This window comes from Astatotilapia calliptera, chromosome 23 (assembly GCF_964374335.1).
Source record: "Astatotilapia calliptera chromosome 23, fAstCal68.1, whole genome shotgun sequence".
Classification (NCBI taxonomy): domain Eukaryota; kingdom Metazoa; phylum Chordata; class Actinopteri; order Cichliformes; family Cichlidae; genus Astatotilapia; species Astatotilapia calliptera.
The window spans coordinates 16,525,685-16,538,448 of NC_137443.1; the positions used below are offsets into that span (position 1 = coordinate 16,525,685).

General features: G+C 41.6%; 1 protein-coding gene and 1 pseudogene across 2 annotated transcripts in view; one reads left to right on the forward strand and one right to left on the reverse strand.

Moving 5' to 3' along the window:
• naaladl2 (N-acetylated alpha-linked acidic dipeptidase like 2) overlaps window positions 1-12,764 on the reverse strand; it is a 480,620-nt gene that overhangs the window by 178,640 nt on the left and 289,216 nt on the right. The gene's annotated exons all lie outside the window — the stretch shown is intronic.
• On the forward strand, window positions 7,791-11,015 carry LOC145424373 (general transcription factor II-I repeat domain-containing protein 2 pseudogene; annotated as a pseudogene). The gene has a single exon (XR_013905429.1). The product of XR_013905429.1 is annotated as a general transcription factor II-I repeat domain-containing protein 2 pseudogene (transcript).

Genomic DNA, 12,764 nt, shown 5'->3' on the forward strand with positions numbered 1-12,764 from the left:
GTCGCTCGCTCTCTCTGTCTTTCACTCACACAGACACGCACACCACCACCATCAACTTTGCTAAATTGCTAATGAAAAACATTGATCAGGCAGCTGTGATTGAGCAGCAGTGTAGATCCAACTATTTTCACGGTTGTTGTGTCGTGATAATTTTGTGAGGCCACATCGAAAAGGCTCGGATGAGCTTTCCAAAGTTCTACAAGTTGTACCTCCATCGCTTGTGTCCAGATCACACGCTGCACTGCCGTGCTGCGCCGTCTTTTTCGCTGACAATTGTGTTTGCGCGTGCGCAGTGTGACAAACTGCGGTGACACCCTCACGACGGTCGCGAGGATTTCAAACAGGTTTGGTCCATTCGCACCAGAGCCTCTCGCCATAAGAACAGTTTCTTCCCCTCTGCTGTTGGACACATGAACAATAACCATATGACTGTTCCCACCACTAACACATGACCCTACGCTGTGTCACTGCATCATTCCATGCTTGGCACTGATCACCACCTGCACTCATGTATATATCTTTCTACGTAGCACTTTTAATTCTTATCCCTACTTTTATTTTTTCATGTCTATTTAAGTGCTATTTATGACACTATGTTTGCACTGAAGCACCGCAGCAATTTCCTAATGTTGTAAACCTGCTCAACATTTGGCAATAAACCCCTTTCTGATTCTGATTCTGATTCTGATTCTAAAAAGGAGACGCAATACAAGACGAGAGAGCAAATGTATTCATGGATGCAAAAATTTTGGGCAGCAATTAAATTTTTTAATATTGAATTATTGTCAGCAGTTGTTGACTGAATAAAAATACTGAAATTAGGACTCTACAGAAGTCACTGTCAAACTGGGTGTATAATATGACTTACAACATATGCACCTCTATTTCTCTTGTAATTCTTTATCTGGAAGCTCACTAATCTCTCCAAACTCACTAGCTACATACTTTTGATTAAAGTTACAGAGCTATTACCTTATGGACTAGAAAAGTTGAAAAGCCTCTGAAGCCGCACTGAGACAAAGAAGAGGCATTAAAAACTAAATTTCAGGTTGCTAGTATTCCCAATACAGAGTAGTTTCATTGCCAGTTGTAGAACCTATTAACATACTCTTCAAATTAAAGGGCAAAATACAATCAAGTGTGACATTATGATCGCCTGCCTGATAATGTGTTGGTCCCCTGTTGCTGTGAAAACAGCCATGACCCGTCGAGGCATGGACTCCACTTGACCCCCGAAGATGCCCTGTGGTATCTGGTACCAAAATATTAGCAACACATCCTTTAAGTTCTGTAAGTTGCCAGGTCGGGTCTCCATGGATCTGACTTGTTTGTCCAGTAAACAAGATGGCGGCGCGCACGGGTGCAGCGGCTCTTAGCTCTCCAGTTTGGTGCTCGTTTTTACTTTTAATGTGGATATTTTTGAATGTTTGCAACGCCACCATCTCTTACAGTCGCCAGAACCTAATTGATCTAGGTTTTAAATATAGTTTGTCTGTTTCTGGCGACTATCAGCGAACACACAACATCCTGGTGGAGATAGCGAGACCGCCAGGGTCACCGTGGATGGTCTGCCCGCCCAGCAAGCGTAGAAGGCGACGGAGGGAAAGAAAGCAGAAGAGGGGATGCCGGTCGGACTCAGACGCTAGGCTACGCAAACATCCACACCGGCCAGCACTTCCGAGCCTTTTCCTATCGAACGCCAGATCCATCACCCACAAACTTGACGAATTGGAGCTACAGATAGCCAACACAAGCTTTGCACGTAACTGCAGCATTATTCTTATTACGGAGACGTGGCTTCACCCGCTGATTCCCGACGCTGCAGTCGAGTTAGCAGGCCGCACGCTACACCGGCATGACAGAAACAGCAACTCAGGTAAAAGCAGAGGAGGGGGGCTATGTGTTTACGTGCATAACGAGTGGTGTTGTAACAGCAGGATCATTCACACACACTGTTCTCCTGATTTGGAGGTTCTGGCAGTCTTGTGCAGACCTTTTTACATCCCGAGGGAGTTTACAGTAGTTATTGTGATAGCTGTTTATATACCGCCGGATGCTAACGTTAGCATGGCTCTCAGCCTCTTGCTCAACACCATAAACAAACAACAGCTTGCCCACCCCGATGGGGTTTTTATTGTCGCCGGCGACTTTAACAAAGCGTGCCTAAAGACTGTGCTTCCTAAATTTGTCCAGTTCGTGGACTTTGCTACGAGAGGAGAACACACTTTGGACCATGTCTATTCAAACATCAGGCATGCTTTCAGAGCGACACCCCTCCCCCACCTGGCTGGATCTGACCACCTCTGCATGTCCCTCACCCCCACCTACACCCCCCTGCTGAGAAAAACAAAGCCCCAGACAAATACAATAAAAACCTGGCCTGAAGGAGCCCTTTCTCAACTGCAGGACTGCTTCTCAACAACTGTATGGGATTTATTCTCCAGCCACAACCTCCAGGAGTACACGGACACTGTACTCTCGTACATCAGGAACTGTGTTGACAATGTCACCGTCAACAAAAGGGTCAGGGTGTTTCCAAATCAAAAACCCTGGATGAATAGCGAAGTGCAATCCCTCCTAAAAAGCCGCAACACTGCCTTCAAGTCAGGGGACAGGGCTGCGTATAGGGCGGCCAGGGCAGACCTGAGTAGAGGCATCAGGAAAGCTAAGGCTGCCTATAGGAGGAGGATTGAAGATCACTTTGCTGACAACGACCCCAGAAAAATGTGGCAGGGGATCAATCACATTACCAACTACAGAAGCAATAACCAGGCAACATCTAGGACTGATGCCTCACTGGCTGAGGATCTAAACCGTTTCTTCGCCCGCTTTGAGACGACCAAGCCCTCAGCTGCCACACCACTTCCACCCACCCCCAGCACTGGCACACTAACACTTAGGGAGCACCAAGTGAGGTGTGTTCTAAGGTCAGTGAATCCCAGGAAGGCGGCAGGTCCTGATGGAATACATGGAAAGGTTCTCAGAGCATGTGCTGACGAACTGACCGGAGTCTTCACTAAAATCTTCGACCTTTCCTTGTCATCAAACACCGTCCCGCCCTGCCTCAAAACCTCCACCATCAACCCCATCGCCAAGAAGACAGCTGTGGCCAGCCCAAATGACTACAGGCCTGTTGCACTTACGCCTGTAGTGATGAAGTGCTTTGAGAGACTGGTCTGTCAGCACATCAGGGCCGGTCTGCCTCCCACTCTGGACCCCCACCAATTTGCCTACAGGACAAATCGTTCCACCGAGGACGCTATCACCATAGCGCTCCACACTGCGCTGAGTCACCTGGAGCACCGAGGAAGCTATGTGAGAATGCTCTTTCTGGACTTCAGCTCAGCATTCAATCATATCATCCCGGAGATCCTGGTCCAGAAACTGTCTCACCTGGGACTCTCCACCCCCATCTGCCTCTGGATCAAGGACTTCCTGACAAATAGACCACAGTCTGTCAGACTCGGCCCCCACCGGTCCAGCACCATCACACTCAGCACCGGGTCTCCACAAGGATGTGTTTTGAGTCCCCTCCTGTTTACGCTCTACACATCCAACTGCTCCCCTACCCATCTCTCAAACACCATCATAAAGTTCGCGGATGACACCACAGTGATTGGACTCATCTCAAGGGGGGATGAGTCGGACTACAGAGATGAGGTCAACAGACTGACTGAGTGGTGTTCAGTTAACAACCTCCAACTGAACACCACGAAAACTAAAGAACTTATCTTGGACTTCAGGAAGGGCAGAGCAGACCCGGCCCCACTTTACATTCACGGGAGCTGTGTGGAGAGGGTACACTCCATGAGGTTTCTGGGCGTGCAGATATCTGATGACCTCTCCTGGACTGCAAATACTACAGCGGTGGTTAAAAAGGCCCAGCAGCGTCTCCACTTTCTGAGAGTGCTCAGGAGGAACAACCTGGAGGAGAGGCTGCTGGTGACATTTTACAGAGCCACCATAGAGAGCATCCTAACGTACGGCATAACAACATGGTATGCAGGGTGCTCAGCTGCAGACAGGAAAGTACTGCAGAGGGTCATCAACACAGCCCAGAAGATCACTGGCTGCTCTCTGCCCAGCCTGGAGGTCACTGCAAACTCTCGGTACCTCAGCAGAGCTGGCAATATCATCAAGGACCACTCTCACCCCAGCAACCAACTGTTTGAACTATTACCGTCAGGCCGACGGTACAGGTCACATAAAACCAGGACAAACAGATTCAGGGATAGCTTCTTTCCCAGAGCTATCACCGTAGTAAATTAAGCACAAAAACAATTGAACCTATTCCATACCGTCACTGTCATTATATTATGCTGCTATTCATACTGTCATTATATTAATGCTGCTATCCTGTATATATTGTACATACTATTGTTTGAGTACTTACGATTGTTTTTTTTGTACTTTTTATATTTTACATTTATATTTATTATTGAAACTTGCACCAAGGGAGTGGCACTCCAATTTCGTTGTACTCTGTACAATGACAATAAAGGCTATTCTATTCTATTCTATTCTATTCAGCACATACCACAGATGCTTGACTAGACTGAAATTTGGGAAACGTAGAAGTCAAGTCAACACCTCAAATGCGTTGTTCTCCTCAAACCATTCCTAAACCATTTTTGCTTCGTGGTATCATGCTGAAAGAGGCCAGAGCCATCAGGGAGTGCCATTCCCATGAATGGGCGTACATGGTCTGTAACAATGCATAGGCTGGTAGTTTGTGCTAAAGTAACATCCACGTGGCAGGACCTATGACCTCTCAGCAGCACTTTCCCCAAAGCATCACACTACCTCCTCCTTCCTATTATATATCCTGATGCCATGTGTTCACAAGAAAAATTGATGCAAATACACCCAACCATCAACATTAAACTGTTTGGTAACTGAAGCTACAGTAGCTCATCTAATGGGACCAACCTTTGTTCCCCAAATACAACAATGAGCCTTGATCACCCATTACACTGTCACAGTTACTTCACTGTTACTTTCTTGGACCAATTTTGAAGGATACTGACTACTGCAGACTGGGGGCACCACACAAGACCTCCAGCTTCCAAGATACTCTGACCCAGTTATCTAGTCTTCACTCCTGCTTCCAACACAAACTGTTTACTTGCTACCTAATATGTCCCACCCACTAACAGGTGCAATGATGGTCATATTTGAAAAAAAAAAAATAGTGGTACAAAAACATATATTTTTAGTTATAATCAGAATTATTCAGAAAAATGTAGTTCATCATTAGCAATCTAACTTACACACATTGCATAGCATTCCACAGCAGTATTAAAACATTTAAATACTACTTGCAAGTAGTGTTCATATATATTTTCTTTTATGAGCTTCTTAGCCTCTTTGACATTCGCTGATTGCTTTCTTCCGTTTCTGTTTCTTTTCTCTCAGCACCAGCCTAATTATCACATTTGGAAAAAAGTATTTTTGCTCAGATGTATTGCCTATATTGTTTGCATCTTTTAGCAGAAGGAGGTCTGTTGTAATGATGTCTTTCAAACTATTTATTCTATTATATTACAGTTAATCTGTATAGAAATACAATGCTGTAGTAACAGGTGATATAAAATATAGAGTATAATGGATCAGGTCCCCTGTTGCCTCTCAAATTTAACTTCTTTTATCAGTTTCTATAGCTGTCTTATTCTGAAAAACTGAATTTTTGCACAGCAGTGAAAAATGAATAAAAACGACCAGACATGGTGTTGTCAAATCAACCAGAGTGCCAGAAATAAAACCTAAAAAATGTCAGCACTCAATCTAGACACTCTTTGTCTGGAAACATTTTTCATAGTTCTGGCACATTCAAAATTAAGAGTCTCAAATAATACTATTAAAAATGGCTGCAGCATTGTTGCACTTTGTTTGGGTTCCATCAAATTTGAACAATTTTCAACTTTCAGTAACATAAATGTGCAACTTGTTATAATAAGGCTGCTATTTACGTTTTGATTTTCAGTTTAGATTAGATAGAAGCATTTCTTTTAAATGACGATGCACACAGGTAGACTATTTTCAAAACTCTCCCAAGTTTCTCTTATCCATGCAAGCCAAAATGAAAATGTAGGCCACGCTTGTTCATTCTGGCCTAAAACTCCAAATCAGTAACTGTTTTGTGTCTTACTTTAGGATGGGAATAAGTGGATTCATATTTGTATGGTTCAATATTTTTTTCCGTCTATAGCAGATTTTACTTGTTTTTTGATACTGTACACAATACAACTCATCTTCCAGAAGCCCTCAGTCACCAATTTAAATTCCAATTCTAAGTAAGTAAATTTACCGTAAAATCATTTTTAGACAGTTCAGTGATTGATTAAAAAAATTTTCACATGCTCTGAATGCATGTAAAATCTTTAGGTACCAAAACCCACTATGAATTATCCTTTAAACCAGATATGTTTGACTATGACCTCAATGCTGTTAATGTAGTGTACAAATTTTGTACTAATTGCAAATCTAGATTAGTAAATTCTATAAAATGATATGACGATGTATTCCATATGGAGAACATATAGAGAATAAAAAACAAAGGACTTAAGATTCGCTCAGGACATGCTGCTTTTTAAACCCTTCCACAAAACCTTAGAGTTGCAGTGGTGAGGAGGCATTTGGGTCACATCTGTGAGTTAACCAAGCAATGTTTGCTGGAAATTCCAGGTTATGAACTCCATGAGTCACCATAGAGTGTGACTGATATGCAAGCATGGGTAGGTGCTGGTGAAGGTTATCCATGTGAGTGCTGCAGAAACAGCATCTCACACACTTATTCTTGCATTTCAAATCTAGACTTTCTTTTAACACTTTATTTTATGTTTTATTGGTTATGTAACTTTATGCGCCTTTTGTGTGTTTGTTTTAAACGTCTCTGTTTAATGCTGTCTTGTGATTAAAAAATATCCCCACATCTATGATGAAATAAATTAATAAACATCCAGCAGTTAATAAATATTTTCCAAATTATTTCTAGTTCAGCACTGGACCTATTAATTTCATTTGAAAATGTTTTGGCTGGCAGTCAGTTTCATGTTGTTAAATAACTTCTTTCTTCTATTTAACAGGGGCTAATATCCAGTCAAGTGATGAAGAAAAGCCAGAGCTAAAGTAGCTAACCCGAACTAAAGATGATTTGTGATTGAACATGTAAACATGTTTTAAATATGTATTGATTCAAATTTTAAGCTAAATATTTTTCTTTTGATTAGCTAATTTTTAAACCAAATAATTTTTTTTTCAGCTCTAGTCTGAATCAAATCTAGGACAGATGTCTTTAGTGTAATTATAGACAGACTGTGACATGCCCTGATACTGGACTCAAAATGATTGAAAGGGATCCATGCAAAGCCTGTAATTGGATTGCAGCAGGACATCTGTAGGACAGTTGATAATATACTCTACACCAGCGGTCTCCAACCTTTTTTGCGCCACGGACCGGTTTATGCCCGACAATATTTTCACGGACCGGCCTTTAAGGTGTCACGGACAAATACAACAAAATAAAACTAGTACCGGTACCGAAAAAAGAAGATTTATTCATAACACACGTGAAAAGACCCAGGAAAACAGATTTAACGATCAAAACGATAACAAAATAACGCTGAAAACCGATAAAAACCCTGAAAACCATACATTTCACACCTGAGCCTCAACTCTCACGGCCCGGTACCAAACAACTCACGGACCGGTACCGGTCCGAGGCCCGGGGGTTGGGGACTGCTGCTCTACACTGCTTGCCCATGCCTGACACTTGTTAAAGGAATGTTTTATTCTTTCAAAATAAAATTACCTGCTATTAGGGCTGCTCAATTAATCGAATTTTAATCACGATTACGATCTGGGCTTTCAACAATCATTAAAAATGACTGTGCCGATTATGAGCACCTCCCTCATGCTTTACTCTCGCGCTGCTCCGCTCTGCATTTCGAACATGCGTCACAACAATTAAGAGGACCCGAGGGAAGCTCGGAAAGCTAAGCAGAAGTTATTTGGAGAGGAGAGTGACTGCCGTTGGTTGAAAAGAGAGGTAAAAAAAACTTCAGTGGTGTGGAAACATTATGGGTTCGCGGAGTCAGACGTGGATCAAGTAGACACAGTGTGTAAACTTTGCTACATCACTAAACATAGATGTTTACATTTTTCATTTATTTTTTATATTGCAAACATTTGCACTGTTATCAGTATTTGCACACTATTTTATATTATTTTTTTTAAAGTCATTATTCAATACATTGTTATTGTTAACCCTTTAAAGCCGGTCAGAGCAGCACACTCTGTTTTGTGTAACTATTTTTGAGTCCCTGTAGAACATAGGTGTCAAACTCTGGCCCGCGGGCCAAATTTGGCCCACAGCCTAATTACATTTGGCCCGCGAGGCCATACCAAATTACTATTAGAGCTGGCCCGCCGGTCTTAAGCAGCGCATGTACTGCTAATACTACAACTCCCAGGATGCTCTGTTGGCGTTTTGGCGCGTCAGTCAGGACAGGACCCATTAACGCCCTCTCCTCTGTTGACTGTAGTTATAGCAACCGCGCGAATACTGCCGTGCTACCTCTCCCAAAATGGCGAAAAGAAAGAACGAAAACAGGAGCTTCCTGGACAGGTGGGAGACAGAATATCTGTTTACCTATGTAAAAGACAGACCTGTTTGTCTTGTATGTGGAGTTCATGTGGCTTTAACCAAGGAGTACAACATTAGACGACACTATGAAACGAAACACCAAGAGAAGTACAAGGACCTGGACATGACTCAAAGGCGCCGGAAAGCAGAAGAGATGAAAAGAAGTTTTGTTTCACAACAGACTATGTTCAAAAAAGCCATATCACAAAGTGAGGCTGCTGTAAAGGCTAGTTTTGTTGTGGCAGCAGAGATCGCAAAATCAGCCCGGCCCTTCAGTGAGGGAGAGTTTGTGAAAAGTTGTATGATGAAAGTTTGCGACGTTGTGTGCCCAGAGAAAAAGCAAGCATTTTCAAATGTTAGCCTGAGCAGAAACACAGTAGCTGATCGCACACGTGAACTTGCCAACAATCTAAATAACCAGCTGATGGAGAAGGGAAACAGTTTCGTTGCATTCTCCCTCGCTGTGGATGAGAGCAGCGACGCCTCTGATACTGCCCAGCTTTCAGTCTTCATCCGTGGTGTGGACTCAACTCTCTGTGTTACGGAAGAACTTTTAGGATTAAAATCAATGCATGGAACAACCACAGGGAAGGAAATATTTGAAGAGGTTTCCAAATGTCTAACTGAAATGAAGTTGCCATGGGAAAAACTTGTGGGGTTAACGACAGATGGTGCACCAGCGATGTGTGGTCAAAGGAGCGGACTGGTGGGCAGGGTACGGGAGAAGATGCGAGCGGAGAACTGTGCAGGTGAGCTGACTGTTTATCACTGCATTATACATCAAGAATCACTTTGTGGTAAAGCCCTAAAGATGGAACATGTTATGACCGCAGTAACATGAGTAGTTAACTTTATAAGAGCCAAAGGTCTGAATCACCGCCAATTCAAATCTTTTCTTGAGGAGTGTGGTTCGGAATACGGAGACGTGCCGTATCACACGGAGGTGAGGTGGTTAAGCCGAGGGAAAGTACTGAACAGATGTTTCGAGCTACGCGAGGAAATATTTCAGTTTCTGGAAAGCAAAGGGCAAGACACAGCTGAGCTCAGGGAGCAAGAGTTTCTGTGTGAGCTAGCCTTTATGTGTGATATCACGAGCCATCTCGATGCGTTGAACCTGCAGCTTCAGGGACGGGGGCGTATCATCACAGATATGTACACTGCAGTGAGGGCTTTTAAAACGAAATTGTGCCTGTGGCAGAATCAGATGCTACAAGGAAACCTGGGCCATTTTCCCTGCTGCCAAACGATGAACATGCAAATCTCTACTGCTGTGTTCCCATGCGTACAGTTTGCTGAAAAATTCTGTGTACTCAGTACTGAGTTTACCCGGCGGTTTGCCGACTTTGACGCCCAGAAATGTCGATTTGAACTTCTCAGTAATCCTTTTGCAGTTGACGTGGCAAAAGCACCAACAAACCTCCAAATGGAGCTGATTGAACTCCAGTGTAGTGACACGCTGAAATCAAAGTATGATGCTGTGGGCGCTTCGCAATTTCCACATTTCATCCCTGACACAATGCCTGGGCTCCGCACCCACGCTGCTCAGATGCTCTCCATGTTCGGCAGCACTTACCTATGTGAGCAACTATTCTCCTCAATGAAGATGGCCAAAACATCTCACAGGAGACGTCTGACCGATGAACACCTTCACTCGATCCTGAGGATTTCCTCAGCTCAGAGCCTGAGCCCAGACATTGAGGAACTAGCATCCAAGAAGAGATGCCAGGTATCTGGCTTGGACGCATCAGAGTAGATCAGTGTGTAGCAAACTGAGCTATAATTACCATTTTCTTTGTGCAATTTGTCTTGCTACTCCCAGACATGGGCTTGAATGGTTTCACGTTTAATGATATTTTTATTAGTTAAGTGGTTTATTATTGTTATTTTATTTTTACATTTATTATTAGCCTGGGGAAAAAGTTTACTGCTAAAATTTAAATCAGAAGGCTGCAAATACAATTTTTATTTAAGAAATGCATTCCAGTGATATGTTATTTAATTGGAATTTCAATTTTGCATGTGTGCAATATTAAGTTATATATGTTTATATAAGTTCTATATCGTTCAGTATTAAGCGTTGCTTATTCCATATTCAGTTTTTCAGCAAAACTTATTTGAGTCTGTAAGAAAAGGTTCCTTGTTATATCTGGAGGAAGATTTTTTTCAATAAATATTAACGTTGGCCCGCGACTTTGTTCCAGTTTTGAATTTTGGCCCACTGTGTATTTGAGTTTGACACCCCTGCTGTAGAACCTGAACCATGTAAGCTAGCGCAATTGTGTTTTTTGCATATGAAACTTACATCTAATGCCATCAGCTTGTCCTCAGTCATGGTTTCCTTCCACATAAAGCTTTGCAAAAATTGCATAAAAAGCGCTTGCAGGGACAAAAACATAATATTCCAGAAACAGGCTTTGCCGATCCGATCAGCTTTTCGTAACACTTCCCACATTGAAACAGCCGTCAGCGAGAACTATCGCATGTCGCCATTTCCTGCCCGAAACAGGAAGTGACGTCATTTTCGCTAAAAATGTAGTTTTTTACTTGTAGGCCTTGTTTGACTTTTCTGAATAGTTTCTGGGATGCTTAGAACTCCTATTGCACTGCTGGAAATAGTTTATTTTGATGCACATGCTGTTTTCTTTGCAAATTTGCATCATAGGATTGTTTTTTTGTTTTTCCTGCAGTATATAAAAATTGCTATATCTCCAAAATAAAACTATGAAGACACTCAAAATAAATTTCCTGTTGTTGTAAACTATTTTTTGCAACTTTTTTGTATTTAAAGTTTTGAGGGATAAACCTCTTAAATTTCTCCAAGTAGAAATATATGTAAAAAAAAACAAAAACGATTTTCAGTTTTTTTTGTAATTTATTGCACTTTTTTGCAATTAATGTAGTTACTATGGACTTAATGCATACATATTATTAAAATATGGGCTATAACAGTTGTATTGATGTATAGCAACTTGAAATGCTCCCACAAATGGCACTACAGCATGTAAAAAAAATAATATAAGCTCTGGCGGACTTGGTTCTATGGTAGGTCTTAAAGGGTTAAATAAATATCGTCAAATAATCGAGATCTCAATTTTAGTGAAAATAATCGTGATTATCATTTTTGCCATAATCAAGCAGCCCTACCTGCTATAGTAAATAGAATCACTGGTTGATATTTGACATATTTTTTTATTGCTTCTAAGTGCTCAGCTTTCCTCTGTCTCTGCTCTTCCCTAACTTCAATCAGTTGAGGCAGATGGCCATCAAACGTGAATCCAGTTCAGCCCAGGATGATTTTATATTAAAAGAGGGTTTTTTCCCTTTTTATTGCAGCCGCTCCACAAAGGAAATTATTGACTTTCTCTATGTATTTGCCTACTGACAGGTCAACACTAGGGGTGTCATTCTGACCTTTATCTCTTTTGTCTCTTCTTTAATGTGATGGATTCTCAGTTAACGTTTTACACATCTTTTGCCATTACTTTTACAAAACTAGCTTTTATGTTGCTCTCAGACATTTACACTGCAAAGTGCTTACTCATAGGGGGTCATATCATTGTTGGATTTGCATGTATTATTGTAGGGTCTACCTTATAATATATAGCGCCTTGAGGCAACTGTTGTTGTGATTTGGCGCTGTATAATTAAAATTGAATTGAATTGAACTAGCAAATACAACATTTTGTTACTGCTAATTAGCATAAATAGCTCATCATAGTTTTTCTCAACCTATGTTTAAGCATCAGCACAAAACATGCTCCTATAATGATTAAACTAAAACTGTATGTCACCATAAACTTTGGGTAATATACTAGTAGCTAAAAAGAACCAGTAACAATAAGCTATAGTAATGAATCAGTCCCTTCTTTAATCTCCACCATGACTGTCACATAATCCTCCTTATATGTCTCTTACCTCTTATACTCCTTTCTGCCTTTTTACATTCATGCATCAAGCTGCTCTACCTTAAATAACATTTATAATGTTTTCTATTTAAAATCTATAAGTAATGTAATGAGAGCTCAACAGCAGTAGGGTTGGAAGCTTCCACAGGATCACAGAGGTCCAATTTAGAAAAGTTATATGTGTAACTTTTTCACTCAGTGAGTCTAACTAGACT